The sequence below is a fragment of the Lepisosteus oculatus genome, chromosome 14 (genome assembly GCF_040954835.1).
Source record: "Lepisosteus oculatus isolate fLepOcu1 chromosome 14, fLepOcu1.hap2, whole genome shotgun sequence".
In the NCBI taxonomy this organism is placed as follows: domain Eukaryota; kingdom Metazoa; phylum Chordata; class Actinopteri; order Semionotiformes; family Lepisosteidae; genus Lepisosteus; species Lepisosteus oculatus.
Genome location: NC_090709.1, coordinates 26,748,973 through 26,761,997, shown reverse-complemented (window position 1 = coordinate 26,761,997; position 13,025 = coordinate 26,748,973). Strand labels below are relative to the sequence as shown.

At 40.5% G+C, this 13,025-nt stretch overlaps 2 non-coding genes across 2 annotated transcripts; both read left to right on the top strand.

Moving 5' to 3' along the window:
• The first annotated feature begins 3,101 nt into the window (after positions 1 to 3,101).
• trnai-uau (transfer RNA isoleucine (anticodon UAU)) lies at positions 3,102 to 3,195 on the top strand. The gene is made up of 2 exons: positions 3,102 to 3,139; positions 3,160 to 3,195. It is a non-coding gene; the product is annotated as a tRNA-Ile (tRNA).
• A 9,737-nt stretch (positions 3,196 to 12,932) lies between these two features.
• Positions 12,933 to 13,025, top strand: trnar-ucu (transfer RNA arginine (anticodon UCU)). Its single transcript has 2 exons — positions 12,933 to 12,969; positions 12,990 to 13,025. It is a non-coding gene; the product is annotated as a tRNA-Arg (tRNA).

Sequence of the window (13,025 nt, the reverse complement as noted above, 5' to 3'; positions counted from 1 at the left end):
CCAACGGGATCAACGTGTGGTATGGCAACACCTCTTCGCGAGAAAGAAAGGCACTGCAGAGAATGGTAAATATGGCCCAGAAGATCATCGGCTGCGGTCTCACCAAGATTAAACAGCTCTATGAGGACGGCTGCCGTGGTAGAATTCTGGCCATCACAGAGGACAGTCACCACCCCGGGCATGAGCTCTTCACCCCACTGCCCTCAGGCAAGAGATATAAGAGCATACGGACACTTACCACTAGATTCTTCAATAGCTTTTATCCACAAGCAGTGAGACTGGCGAACACATTTAGCCATCCCCCTCGGACCACACCTACACCATCACCATCTACCTCATTTTAATTTATTTATTGTACGTCTCCAGTCATTGTTTACACGTCTGTATTGTTTATATTCAAACTGTCTGCATGTTTACTTGCACATTGTCTATTGTTTGTTTGTACATTGTCTTGATGCACTGTTTGCACTTTGTTTTGTTTTTTTTACACTTGTTTTACAATCGAGAGACTTTCTGTAAGTAAGAATTCCATTGTACCAGCACCGGTTACATATGGCAATAAAGTTCAAGTCAAGTCAAATGCGAGGAATTTCAGAAAAATCTGGAAAAGCAACGCTTGCAGTAAATTACAAATTTAAAGCGTGTAGTCAGCATGAACAGAACAATGCAATGCTCTGGAAAATATGATCTGAAGCTGCAATTACTCTTTTATCTCGGGCAGTTCATTCCGATACGATGTTTCCGCAGAATAAATGAAATGCCGAACTCCAAACATGTTCTTGCCATTATTATTACTCCTGCTACTGTAGTTTTAAGCTTTAATCAGTGGGTATGTAATGTTGTAAAGGGGCTGGACTACTTTGTTCCGTCAAAATTCCATTATGTGAATTTATGCTTTTTTAATATAAGCATTAACAATACAATGCATGCTCAAAAACCGTTACTTATTAGCTTAAGAAGCTGCAGTGTTTTGACAAAGTGCGGTATTCAAACAGTAAATGCTGAAGTGTTTAATACTTGATTGAGAGCAGATCTCCCTCGATTTAGACAAACTTTTGTTCGGCCGATGATTTCAGATCAAAATCTGAATCAAGTGGAAAGAAAGCTGAATTACGCTGGGTACTGGGTATCACTGTTACACCATCAGGTCATGCTAGGAGGATTTGGGGGATCAAACTGACACAGAGGGACCCAATGTGTGGACTGAACCCACAGTTCTGAGATTAAGAGATTCATGCTCTATCAACTGCACCTATAACTCTTGTGCTACAGCAGTAATGTTTCTGGGTGTGGATGAACATGACATAATAGACTGACAGCAGGAACACATGGCCCACAGGCAGTGACAGTATCGCTATCACATTTGGCTGCAGTATATTGTGTTGAGAGCAGCAATAACTTTCCTGCAGAGATGGGAGTGCCTTTCATACAGCTCTTTCAATCGGACAGAGTAACAGGAACCGACCTAAAGTTTCGGCTGTGGATCCATCTCCGCATGGGGGAAAGAGACAGTAAAATAGCAATGAAGAAACAGAAAGAATTGTGCTCGCTGCAAAGTAGGAAAGAGGTGGTCAGATACATAAAACAGCTTGGTGATAATTTGCAGCGACAGTTTTATGTTATTTAGTACACGGATTTCTCTTCATGTTCCTTAAGATGTGTAATTTGTATGTTGGTTGTATGAGAACAGTTTCTTCTCAAGTCCTGTCAATTGACAGTGGAGAGCTAGCTGGTGCACATCTTCAAGAAGACTCTCTTTAAGGCAATTACAAGTTTCTCAAACAAATCTGTGTCATATTTTTAAAATAATTTAGCTAATGAGCAACGAGAGTATAAATTAATTCTCCCAATCTCCATACAAAGATAAAACTCCATGTGTGAGTCTAAGTTTCTTTGAGGCTACTGATGTACGTCATTATTGGACATTCCCAGTGATATTGACTAAGGAGCTCAATTTTTACATGTTGTAGTTCAACATGTGCAAAACATTCGTATCCCCTGCAAATATCGGCAAGGTCAGTGATATTCTCAACAATACGTGACATTGCAATTCGTGCCATATTTTTTCCCGATGTATTCTGACATGCCAAGATCAGAGGGTCATATTTAAAAAACTGGTGCATTAAAATTGTTTGTACTTCAGGATTTTGATAGTCTGTTACATTGTCTTTCACACATCAGTGTCAGAACTGTGAGACATTTTCATAATCAGGGGGGAGGCCGTAGAAATAAGCAGAAAGTGCAATCACTTTTTCCCAGTGTAAGTCCGTGTTATGGTGAGTTTTTAAAATTGGTTTGCGATTTTCTGAAATATATTCCATACAAAAATATAGTTTGGACAGTCGCTATTTGGATATTCCCTTTCAGTGAAGATGTCTACAGTTTTCCAGCCGGATTAGTACTGATCGAAGAGAGCCATCTACAGGCGAAAGGCGACATAACATCACAGCAGCAGCATTTAAGGTGGAACGAAAAACAAGCATAAGAAGCTGGCGAATAAGAAGCCAACTTCAGCCTCGTAGCAGACCCTGGGAGGCACGCTCAAAATAATCATCTTTCCCAGTACTTCAGAGTCTTATTTAGATCGCTTCACTGCAATTTTATTTGATTGATTGGAGATGTGAAGCCATCGAGCCTGAACTGCGCTTCACATTGAAATTGAAGCCATTTCTCATGTTCTCTCAGTGTCGAGGAAGCAATTGAGTGTAAAGGAGGCGACTTGAAAATGAAACGTGTAATCACCTTACAGAGGGTCTTCACGACGGGGTGCGTCAGCTAGTTCTCCATTATTGTCAATTTACTGGACTTCTGAAGAAACCTATCTACAACGAAAATACAAACTGCACAGTTCAAGGCACATGAAGAGAAATCAGTGTGCCGATTGACTCAAAAATGTCGCTACAAACAATCTACCAGGCTGATTTACTTGTCCGACCACCTCCCTCCGTCCCCCTTTGCTGTTAGCACAATTCTTTCAGTTTCTTTTCTTGTATTCTCCTTGCTATTTCAGTGTTCCCCATGTATAGATGGATCCACAACCGAAACCGTTTTCACCCTGTGTTTCTGCAGCGTCAGTCTGTATGAGGAGCACACTTTGCACAGCTCCAGTGGCGCAATCGGTCAGCGCGCGGTACTTATACAGCAGTGCACAGCGAAGTTATGCCGAGGTTGTGAGTTCGAGCCTCACCTGGAGCAGCGTCTTTAGCTACTGAAAGCAACTGTCAAGTTTAGATATTATTAGGTATCTGATGGAGATAAATTAACATCAAACGAAGAAGTAAAGGTTTACTTCGAGTCACAATCAAATAAGGCTCCACAGCTGAAACATTGTGTTTCCTTCTCTTTTCAGCATGGAATAAACCTTGACTTTTTCCTTTGAAGCCCATGCATTCTGACGCAGCTCCCTACTTAAATTACCATCAGCTGTGTACCTCCAGCTGACCTGTACACAAATATATGAGAGAGGTCTACTGAGACGAGAGGAGCACTGAAGACTTGAAAAAGCTCTCGAATTAGACTCTGTGTTTTTGTTGTTCCCCAGATTTGTTTTTAATGTTCTTTTTCTTTTGAAGTTGTTGCATTTGTTTTTTTTTTTTTGTAGTTGTTAGACTACTACAGGGATTTACCTAGGTTCCTGGAAGACTTCTTGTTTTGTGTTTGTTGTGTTTTCGGGTTAAAATTGTTTTTTTCTATTTATAGGACCCCACGCATTACTATGGGAGTAGATAACTTTAGTTCTTACATTGTACCTGAAATTACCACATAAACTACTACTCTGTTTCCCTTTTTTTAAAAGGCACAAGTGAAGTTTGTTTTTCCTTGCTGCTGATTGGTAGCTACAATGGGTCAATTGCAATAAACTTATATACAATAAACTCCACTGAAATTTGTCAGCAGTTCTGTACTAAACCTGTTCTCAATTGCAACAAACCTAAAATAACAGCTGCTGCCCGTTAGATGTTACTGCATTAGGAGTCTAGCTTAAACCACCTCTTCATAGGTTTTAAGCTACTCAGTAGCGGACTAAGCAGAACAATCGATCACATTAGAACTGTCTTGAATGTAATGGAAATAATGTACTCATTAAGTAACAAGCTTATGCACCACTTGCTTGAAAATTATTATTATATTTAACTAAAATTGCTTTCCAGACACCACAAATATTCACAATGAATGTTATCATTACACGTATTTACTAATAAAAGTGTTATTTATTAATAATTATGTATATGTTCCATGTATATTTTTATTAGTAGCTGTATTACAAGTAATGCATATACAGTCTTTATTATAGTTAGTTTTCAGTTATCCTGGGGAGGGAAGAGAATGGAAATTAAGGAAATAAAAATTTAAAGGGCTTTTAAGTCTTCAATGTGTTCTGTCATAGCTGTGTGTTGTCACATCTGGGTGTTAGTTTAGTATATTTGTTGTATTATTTATTGTGATTTAACACTACACTTGTGTTTCTCAGGAGAAAGCAGTAAGATTTTGTTTTATTTGAGGGTACAGAAAATTGTATTGTACGCCCAAATGTAAGGTTACGTTAAGAAAACATTATTGTTACCTTTTGCAACGTTATTTATTTAAGACGGTTCTTCAGAATAGTGTCCCTTACGTATCTGTGACTGTGGTCCAACAATAATGGTGCTGAAATAGCCGGAATGTGTGGGAAGAAGATGGAGATGGAACAGGAGGCTTATTCAGTCGATAGAAAGGTTGTGTAGGACTGAACACACTACGGTTATGGTACTGGGTTTAAGAGCATTATGATCCTAAAGTCTCCTGATCCATAATCAGATGCGTTATCCAATACGCCACTGGCCCTTGTACCGCATTCCTCAAGTGCACCACTGTGAGCTTGCGCCGCTACAATAATACATCACCCCAGTCCAAATTTTCTCAATTAGGTGCACGTTTTCTATGTGTATTTAGTTAATAAGTCTTTCATTTTGTCTGTTTTAAAAATTGCATCTCTTTAAAACAGACAAACGAGTTTATGTGTTGTGCTGAAATTCACACATGAGGGCATTCAAACGAAAGAAATCACAGAAAAGATATCACGCTTAAAAAGAAATCAGAGTGGAGACGCTGGTGATAGAAAACAGAGCTTCATACGATGCATGAGATGCTTTACCTCTGAACTAAACTTGGCTCTTTAATCGTGTTAGGAAGAGTGTATAGTCAACAGTGTACATTTTAAAAATCAAAGCAAGATAATGAGACACGAATTGAATTTGGAACACGAGCCTCTCCTTCATTGTTTAATGAGCTTTTGATGAACATCTAAGTGAAAGACAAATTCACTATTTTCACTTTGTGATTAAAAAACACTTTTATCACACGTTAAGCACTCCTGATGGTGTCGAATAGTTCTCTTTTCTACCCTCATCATTTTTGAGGATCCCCAGCTAAAATATCTTTTTAAACTACAACAAAATTGCAATATTTTAAATACTATTTAAGTTTACATAGTCACATTCCCAGTGATATTGACTTAGGCGCTCAACTATTAACTTCTTGTAGTTTGACTTTAGCCAAAAGTTTGAAATCTCTGCAACTATCAGGATGCTTAAGGACATCCAAAGAAACCCCATCACATTTAGGGGAGACGGTGTTGAGGTCCGATTAATTTGAAATGCGTCTCTGGGGACTTTTGATTTACCAACGTTATGTTTAACTGAAGGATATGCAGACTGACCGTGCCATAAAAACTAACGCACATCACCTTTTTTCTACATTCACAGGTTTTTGGCTAAAGACAAAAAAATCGTTTTTGTTTCCTTGCCAGCTGGCAGTAATTCCTCTGCACTGACAAAACAGATGAGTATTTTATCTTTCGCAATTTGTATGGATTTTTTTAAAAACAAGTTGTTCCAAAAATTAAATGAACACTTCCATTAAATTAAATGTAGAAGCATGTTGCTTTCCATAATGATAAACTGTGTGGCAAGACAGGCACCACTGAGACTCAACCCCAGGATCTCCTGTTTACTAGGCAGGCACTTTAACCAACTAAGCCACAGCATTCTCTCATCCTAGTGTTAATCCCGCATCAGCAGGGTCAGCTTGTCAGCACGCCTGTCTCCATTTGGTGGTTTGAGCTGACGTTGCCATGACGTTGCCATTAAATGCGACCGAGAATACTCCAACCGGCGCGCCGCTACGCCTGCCGTCGGAGAACTAAGCCATGGCACTGGCATCAGATATCCCTTTTACAGCCACTTGGACACATCTCAATTGCTCTGAGACACCTGCATTCAGTGTGCGCTGAGCCTGCTCGCTGAGCAAGTGACGAGAAATGGCTTATGTCCAAGGAATTCAATATGCTTTTTATGTTCAATGGGGTGTCCACTACAGCTAACACTGAAGTGCAGCACAGGCTCTGTGGTTTGACATCTCACAAGGTAAATGTTGAAATTGTAGGTGGAAGAGGAAAATTACCCTTGAGTATGGGGAAAGAGGCAACTCATGTCCGGAGGGGGCTGAAGTGTGTATGGAGGTGGCCTAGTGGTTAAGGCAATCTCCTCTTAATACATGATACTCTGCACAAGTAGGTTTGAACCCCATTCTCCTCGAGGAAGGGCTTTGACACATTCTGACCTTTTTAAACTTGGTGTGCTTTCGTTTTGTTTCTTCGCTCCTGTACTACAGCAGTAATATTTCTATAGGTGTATGATCATGGTAGGCTGACAGCAGGAACACGTGGCCCACAAGCAGTGACAATATCAGAGGTGTCTGCAGTGTGTTGGTTTGTAAGCAACGATAAAATAACTTGACATGGAAGCAGGTGTGCCTGCATTAATACAGCTCCATCGAGAGGAAAAAGTAACACAAGAACCGACATAAATTCAACAGCACGTTTCTGCAGCTGAAAACGGAACCTACTCCACGTGATGATTGAGCTCACAACCTCGGTATAACTCCACTATAAAAGCACCACAACCTGACCAATTGCGCTACTGGAGCAGCACAGCACAGTAGCACATTTTCCTCAGTGCACTCAAACAGTGCTTCTTCCCTAGCCTACCAGCTTCAAGACTTTTTTAAATTGATCAAAGATTCATTGGAAAAGGTTTGTTGATGGGTCAGGTGGGAATCACACCCAGATTCACTGCTTGCAAGGCAGCTATGTTCATCATTATACCCAGGACTGGCACCAGGGGAATGATCTGTAGGGGGGGTCTGAAATCCTGAGGGGGGTAGTGATATTTCGGTTTAAACGGAGCCATTGCAACCATCCAAGTGAATTCTCGCAAGCATGCCACTGATTAGTATTTCATGTTAGAAGATAACGACAAGCAATCTGGTATTTAGTGATGAAGAACAGTTCCACGTTCATCAGAACTCACGTGATTATTTTTGCCTGGAGCATCAACCATATGTGTTCATTTTTGCAACAACATCAACGGTAACGAGGTTCTGAATCATTAAGAAATCATTGTAAAACCAACAGAAAGTACAAACTTCTATAACTACAGTCCTAGTTATATAACGATTGTAAGTATAAGGATAAACTACTGCAAGGCATTGGTCCACCTGAGCAAATAAGGTCATAATAATGTTGACACCCCAAAACATAGACACTATGTAACGTGCTGTTCCTGGACAGATAGCCCTCCTGCACATCAAACAGTCTGATGTAGTAACTGTGAATTCGGGGTTAGTGTAGTTATCTGACCATTGACAAAGTACAACTATTTTTTACGGCTCAAGTTAAGTAAGTGAAAGTGTTCAAAAACTTTTTATCCAAACCTTTTATCCAAAACTGAGGGGGGTGGGACTGTTCAGTTGAGGGGGCAATTTTGGCATGCCAGTAACATTTTGACAAAACGTCCAAGAGTTACGAAAACACTTACTTTGTGTATAAAGTATATTGTGTACACACTGTAAGTTCAGAACGTGAGAAATACTGCTCAATATGGGATCCTGTCCAGGAATATCAGGGCTGTAAGGGGGTCAGATCTATAGATGTAGTAAACACATTAGTGGAGACAGTGTGTCTGCTCTCTGTGTGAGAGCCGGACAGGAAAAATAATCTGTGGTCTGGGAAGAAGAGACCCTCGTTGGAAGAGCGGCGCTTCTCACAGGAGAGAATGAAAAAAAAATATTTTTCTCCTTGGGGGAATTAAAAGCACTTATGGGGAGTGGTGTGATGGTAGTGCATCTGATACCACATCAAAAGGTTGTGTGTTCAAATCATGTTGAGATCGGATGATGTATGTTCAGGTTCAGCTGGTGCCGAACCCAGGAATTAGACCTTGCAGTTTGGTTTTATCTGTACACCACATAGATAATCTAAATGAAATAACAGAGCAGTACAGGACACGCATTCAGGAAATTACACAGCAAGTCATTTTGAACATGACAAGAGAAAAGGCACACTGCACATCCGTGAAACATCACGTCCGACTTTAGAGACAGTTACATCACAGAATGGAAGTTTCAGGCCCCTTTTTCATTACAGGTTCAAACTAACCTGAAAGTTACAGAGTTTTAGGTCACTTTTGTATTAAAATGTGTCTGAAGCCTATAAATATAATTTGCCCTTTTTTAAATTGTGGATGAAATCCAATCCCATGTACCAAGACCTTACAGTATATTCATGTTAATTAAAATGACTAATGCTAATTGGACATTAGCTGGTGCTTTTGTAACGATTTACTATTTCATGCTGGAAAGAAGGAAACCCGACCAACGTTTGCTTTCAGGTGCGGTTCATTCACATAATGGACATCTATTTCTGAGTAGCCTGATTTAAAAACACACGAACCCGGTAGAAGTAGAAGTCGAACCTCCAATCTCATGATGCAAAATCAGACGCGTTATCCATGAAACCACTGGCCAATCATGTAACTGAATTTCACCATGGTGAGTTCAGCACTGCAACTAGTAATTACTAGTAATAGTAATAATCCCATCCTAAATTTCTAAGTGAGAAACGTGTTTTCTACATTTTTATCAGTTTTAAAATATCATCTCTTTAATACAGACAAAGGGTTTGTGTGTCACTTTGAAATTCTGATTGATTTAGAATTCAAAGAAAAAGATGTTTTCTTGAACAACGCAGTGAAATTATGACATCTTTCACTCTACTTCTCTCTTGTAGTAAAGCAGACCTTGCAGTGTGAGCATTTACTCCAGTAAATTAGGTCATGTATCATGTTAAATCACTTCTTCAAAACAAAACATTTCCTGGTGCAGGTTTTCTCCATGAAAAAAAATACATTTTTCCCTTACATGATTTCTTGTTTTTTTTATTGCCAGGACCTACCTTTAGCACTCAATAGCGATATTAATGGAGTAGAAATGTAAGGTGATCTGAGCCAAAATAGTCCTTACACGCCTCCTGGAACAGTGTTTGTATTCATAGCAAGTTATATTCTTTTTCAACCCCAAACGTTGCTATTGCATTAAGCTTTGTGTGACCATTAGAGGTTTCGGTAGCTTCTGGAGAGCGCACTTTTCCAAACTGAAACCTATAAGAACATTATTCAAGACGCACCATGTCCCAGAATCATTCATCGGGACTAGGATTAATATCAATGGAAAGTACTTCAAAATAAAAGATTTAACTGAAATATTAAAAGAGTAGGAAAGCATTTAAAGTAGAAAAAAATCAGTTCAGATTATATTTAATTTTTTGAGAAATGGGCACATACATCAGCTCAGTGAGCAGTGCGAGGTGCTCTTCTGGAGATTATGTTAAATTAGTTAAAATCATGTGATAGTTAAAAAAGCTTAATACTTAGTTAAACAGCCAGCACAAATGGTTGCGTTTGTGATTATGTCACTTCTCTACTACAGCAACGTCGGTAAAAGACCCTCTGAAAGCAGTAAAGCTCTGCACAACTGAATTCGTTGCTATTTGGAGAAATCCACAAACTCGTGTTTTTCATGTGCTTTAAAAGACAGCCATACTCACCGACAAAATAAAGACACTGCTGCTGGTTTTTTCCGAAGCACAGTTGACCTTTCTGAGCCAATTGATGAAGCTCACCCAATGAATACTATAGCAGAAGGTGGAGGAAAGTGCAACTTTGTAACTATCGCAACCACAGGAACAACTGCAAGAAGTAGAATCAATTTCCCATCGAATGGTGGTGTTGTTTGAGGTACGCGATGTGAACGTGTGCAGAGAATCCCACAATCTCTTCAAAACTTGGACAAAGTATTTCTGATAGAGCGCTGTGCGCAAAGATTGAATAAGCTTTGCTCCTGCCAATGATTCTGCGTGAAAAAGCACAGCATTCAAGTTTCACAGACAAATGCACCATGCCTACTGTAGCGGCGAGGCTTATTAATAAGAAAGAATTAAGTGTTCTGAGCCTTCCCAAATGAGGCCCCATTTCTCTGTTCATCTCTGTGGTGCAGCCACAGAGAAACTATTCATGCAGGCTGATTTAAGGTTCCTGATAAGGACAGCTCCCAAAGGGGGATGCACTTAGCTAAGCCTGGCTATCATGATCAATGGTCATCCATTGGTGCCTATCTGTCTAGGGAGTGCCAGTTGGACATCTGGACTGCATTCCTAAGTGTCAGGAGTAAGTGACTCATATCTCACCTTGATCAACCAATCAGGGGCTGGTAGGGCCGAGTAACCCACATGGGACTCTGATGCCCATGGAACTTTCAGCCAATCAACGAGCTGAAGTTCCTCCAGGTAAAAACAGGCAACACAGAGATTCAGGGAGATTCAGTGAGATCAGTAAGATTCTGGAGAGGATTCTGTGGACTGTTCTAAAGGGAATTCAAAGGAGAATTCCAGGGCAGGACGGCCCAGGAGCAGAAGGCTCCCAAGGGCAGGACATTCTCGCAGCGTGCCTCCTGACCATCCTGAGACTCAGCCCGGACAACCACGGAACGGCCAGTGTGTCCGAGTGCCAGAACTTTCCTTTGTTCTTAGAGTCTAGAGTGGAGGTTGCCAGAGAGTAACCAGCAGCAGGCCTCGTGAACAGGTCGGAACTGTGGACAGCTGAATCACTATTCAGAACTAGCTCTTCATCAGGAATGAACCGGTCCTCTTCCTGACTTTCTGGGACCCACAGTCATCTTTTCTCCTGTGCACAAACTTTGCTAGTTAAAGCCAACAGTGAGCATCAGCAGTGCACCGTCACAAGCCGCACAGCACAGCCTGGCACCGAGCCAGAGAGCGCGGATTGGACAGCAACAGCCTGCAACTGTTTCTTTGTGCCCGCAGAAGATCTGAATCCCCAGAAATTGGATGAGTATTCAACTTCACTGCATTACAGCTTGAGAATTCAATTGTTATCCAAACCAGTTGATATCAATTTAATTCCTAAGAGTTATGTACTTGTTTTGAGTATCTAATGTAGAAGTTGTAACCAAGTTCACTTTACGAAACAGTCTTAATGAATGATATACTGAACGTATGTCCTCTTGATATGTGTAACACTTTGTAACTGATTGAATATATATCTTTTGTATTTTGATAACCCTCTCGATAAGATCTGTTAGGTTTACATGCATATTCTATGTATTAATAAATGTATCCTCGTGTATTAGCACCTGTGTGTGTGCGTTGTTTGAGTTATGTCGCATGGTTGGACTCTAAAGCCATCAAAAGAATCAACTTTGTGATTTACTGCTACAATTAATAATTGTCTCAGTAAATGCCCAAACCCTACAGAACTGGTGCCTTCAGAGAGCCACTACAGTTACATATTTGGTGTCCCTGAACGGCCGGTTTTTCTTACACTACAGAACCAATTTTAAAAACAATTGCGGCACACTACGATTCACACTGACTCAAAAGTGATCACGGCAGATGTTGTTCCCTGCACAATGCTGAAGGGACCAAAGAGCATTGCTGATGCTTTTTTATGCCTTGATGTTAAGCTGACAAAGACTATCTTGAAACACCTAGTTCAGTCTCTCGACAGACTGCCAAGCAAAGCTTTTACCCATTGACGTCGCAATAGAAGGAAGGTCTTAACCCACCAACACTTAGCAGCGGCAAGATTCAAACCTAACCCAGTGAAGAAAATGGAGCACAAACCCAGCACTTAGACCACCCAGCCACACTCCTTACACCTTACTCTTTTGGAGAAAGTCGGGTGGGTTCAGCTCTTGTTGTGCGACGCGTGGAAATGACTGCATCTTCGTTTTCCGAGATGTTTCCTATCACATCTTTGTCAGCTCTGAATATAGTGCTTCTTTGGAGCAGGCTTCAGACCTTTTATTTTATTTATAAAGGAGGGCCATTCAGAAACATGTAATTCCTGTTTTAGAAATGCTTTGGGCGGTGTGTTTTATATAATGCACAAACAGTATTCTGATTGTATACTGTAGACCTGTGTAGCAATCATACTGGACGTGACTGGGATTCTGAAATGTTTCTTGAAAAGGTATTCAGGGCTGCTTGAATCTATAATATAAAAGTGACCCGAAACTTCCAACCTTCCAATCACTGATGTCGCTCTCCCTAAACCTGTACGGGATGTTTTGCTGATGTGCAATGTGCCTTTACTCCTGTATTAAAAACGACCTCTGTTGTTGGGCGGAGTTGAAGGAGAACTAACTGCACAGAAAAAGTACGTAACGATAAAATATTTCTGCGCGTGAAACACATCAATCGTTCAGCATTTCTAAAATGTTTAATTGAATTGACAAAGAAATCCTCTCCTTAAACTTCGAAAAGGATTATCTGTTGAGCCAGCAGGCGTAACACTGCAGTTGCCCGTTTCTCACAGGTGTTTGAAGTTGTGGATAACATTTAGCAGGTTTGGCACCATGGCTTAGCTGGTTAAGCCGCCTCACTAAAAACCAGGAGACCCTGGGTGTGAATCCCAGTGGTATCTATTCGTAGACAACAGGCCACTCATTGTCAATATTTATGGAGCTTAATTTAAAGACAACGGGAGAAGCATGAGTTACAGCTTTCTGTAGCTGTTTTATATAGCGCTGTATTGGTTGGCTCTGTGGCGCAATGGAGAGCGCATTGGACTTCTAGGCTTTGATAGAATGAAGTCATTCAAAGGTTGTGGGTTTGAGTCCCACCAGAGTCA